This window comes from Triturus cristatus, chromosome 3_2, assembly GCF_964204655.1.
Source record: "Triturus cristatus chromosome 3_2, aTriCri1.1, whole genome shotgun sequence".
Classification (NCBI taxonomy): domain Eukaryota; kingdom Metazoa; phylum Chordata; class Amphibia; order Caudata; family Salamandridae; genus Triturus; species Triturus cristatus.
The window spans coordinates 906604342-906607345 of NC_140584.1; the positions used below are offsets into that span (position 1 = coordinate 906604342).

Consider the following 3004-nt stretch of genomic DNA (forward strand, 5'->3'; position numbering starts at 1 on the left):
ATGAATAAAATGGATTGAATGGAAAAGCGAAGAAATAAAAGGATACGGAGAAAATTAAAATTATCAGTTTAAAAGATTAAGAGCATTTGATTGATTGGATTCATTCCAGTATACGGCTGTGCATCTTGAAGTAGCACCGGACGAGGTGTTAAAAGTGTTCTGTTATGTTGCGTCGCGCAACCGGACGGAGCGCGAATCAAGTTTGCACGCCAAACCTATTTACAAGAGTACACGATTTCAAGTTTCTGAGTACTCTGGTGTGCAGCTCACTACTTCATTCATGTTTACTCATACCGTCCGTTTGTGAGTTTGCACCCTGAGTTCAGTAGCACGAGTACAAGGACAATGAAAAGAGTATTTCAGATATGGTAAAATCAGACATTGAACGCAGGAGGGTGTTTTTTGGCCACTATGATTTGTCACAAGATAACGTAATCCTCACAAGAATCATGTTATGAACAATGCATTAACAGTGGCAAGTGATTGAATTGTATCATGAATTGTTTTCTAATCCAGTCAAATATATGCAACGAACATAAAAGACACCGTTGATGTATACATAGCCTGTTACAGCAGGAGAGGGATTCCGGGTAGTGATGGGAAATGTAGTGCAATTACCGTACTAAGAGTGGAGGCTGAGGCATTTGGTACAGCTAGTCCGTTTGCGGTTTCTGGTGGACTCGTTTTGTGGTTCAGGAGTAATTAGGCACCTGCGCGCAATCAGGAGGTGAGATTTAAACTGCACGAGAGGCCAGCATTTTTTGACTTGGCAGCAAAATGAAGAACAGCGACGCAGTGGCGCATCGTTGCAGTATGCGGAGGAGTTTTATCAGCCTGAATGGGGTCACTGCATTTTAAACATTAATCCATCTAAGTGCCACGGTAAGCGTTAGTGCACGCGCAACAGCGTAAGGCTAGCTGTAGTTAAGGGATAATCGCGGGAGGTTGAGGATCAAAATATGGCGGATATTCTTTTTGTGTCACAGAGGCATTACCCAGAGTCATGATGATGTTGGATATAACATATGTGAAAGGGGCGCGTAAACAGGTATCTCTATAATGTACTGATAATAATGTTTTGATATACAATTGTGTTTCGTTGTATTACGGAGTGTAGATAATGTAAACAATCACTTATACATGTAATTTTGCATTTTAGATACCCCTGACGAAGGGATCTTATTCCCGAAATGCATTGGGTGTTTTTAATAAAGTGGCATTTGGATATCAGAACGCCTCCTATGTTCCTTTGGCAATGAATAAAATGGATTGAATGGAAAAGCGAAGAAATAAAAGGATACGGAGAAAATTAAGATTATCAGTTTAAAAGATTAAGAGCATTTGATTGATTGGATTCATTCCAGTATACGGCTGTGCATCTTGAAGTAGCACCGGACGAGGTGTTAAAAGTGTTCTGTTATGTTGCGTCGCGCAACCGGACGGAGCGCGAATCAAGTTTGCACGCCAAACCTATTTACAAGAGTACACGATTTCAAGTTTCTGAGTACGCTGGTGTGCAGCTCACTACTTCATTCATGTTTACTCATACCGTCCGTTTGTGAGTTTGCACCCTGAGTTCAGTAGCACGAGTACAAGGACAATGAAAAGAGTATTTCAGATATGGTAAAATCAGACATTGAACGCAGGAGGGTGTTTTTTGGCCACTATGATTTGTCACAAGATAACGTAATCCTCACAAGAATCATGTTATGAACAATGCATTAACAGTGGCAAGTGATTGAATTGTATCATGAATTGTTTTCTAATCCAGTCAAATATATGCAACGAACATAAAAGACACCGTTGATGTATACATAGCCTGTTACAGCAGGAGAGGGATTCCGGGTAGTGATGGGAAATGTAGTGCAATTACCGTACTAAGAGTGGAGGCTGAGGCATTTGGTACAGCTAGTCCGTTTGCGGTTTCTGGTGGACTCGTTTTGTGGTTCAGGAGTAATTAGGCACCTGCGCGCAATCAGGAGGTGAGATTTAAACTGCACGAGAGGCCAGCATTTTTTGACTTGGCAGCAAAATGAAGAACAGCGACGCAGTGGCGCATCGTTGCAGTATGCGGAGAGTTTTATCAGCCTGAATGGGGTCACTGCATTTTAAACATTAATCCATCTAAGTGCCACGGTAAGCGTTAGTGCACGCGCAACAGCGTAAGGCTAGCTGTAGTTAAGGGATAATCGCGGGAGGTTGAGGATCAAAATATGGCGGATATTCTTTTTGTGTCACAGAGGCATTACCCAGAGTCATGATGATGTTGGATATAACATATGTGAAAGGGGCGCGTAAACAGGTATCTCTATAATGTACTGATAATAATGTTTTGATATACAATTGTGTTTCGTTGTATTACGGAGTGTAGATAATGTAAACAATCACTTATACATGTAATTTTGCATTTTAGATACCCCTGACGAAGGGATCTTATTCCCGAAATGCATTGGGTGTTTTTAATAAAGTGGCATTTGGATATCAGAACGCCTCCTATGTTCCTTTGGCAATGAATAAAATGGATTGAATGGAAAAGCGAAGAAATAAAAGGATACGGAGAAAATTAAGATTATCAGTTTAAAAGATTAAGAGCATTTGATTGATTGGATTCATTCCAGTATACGGCTGTGCATCTTGAAGTTTCCAGTATACGGCTGTGCATCTTGAAGTAGCAGCGGACGAGGTGTTAAAAGTGTTCTGTTATGTTGCGTCGCGCAACCGGACGGAGCGCGAATCAAGTTTGCACGCCAAACCTATTTACAAGAGTACACGATTTCAAGTTTCTGAGTACGCTGGTGTGCATCTCACTACTTCATTCATGTATCACAGAACAGCCATAAGGAAGTATTTACGAATGCTGCAGTGGGGCTCAGCTCATGCTTGGGCACCCTCTCACACAAAACTAAGCACTCTGCCTTCAGGATTGTTAAGGCCTGCCATCGCAGTGGCGTATAGGGTTATATGTGTCTGTATATATGTGGATATAGGTAGCCTATACCACTGT

General features: G+C 41.5%; 1 long non-coding RNA gene across 1 annotated transcript; it reads left to right on the forward strand.

The window, feature by feature from the left end:
* The first annotated feature begins 267 nt into the window (after window positions 1–267).
* Window positions 268–2620, forward strand: LOC146858429 (uncharacterized). Its single transcript, XR_014979694.1, has 3 exons — window positions 268–882; window positions 1160–2136; window positions 2414–2620. It is a non-coding gene; the product is annotated as an uncharacterized LOC146858429 (long non-coding RNA).
* Window positions 2621–3004: the final 384 nt, after the last annotated feature.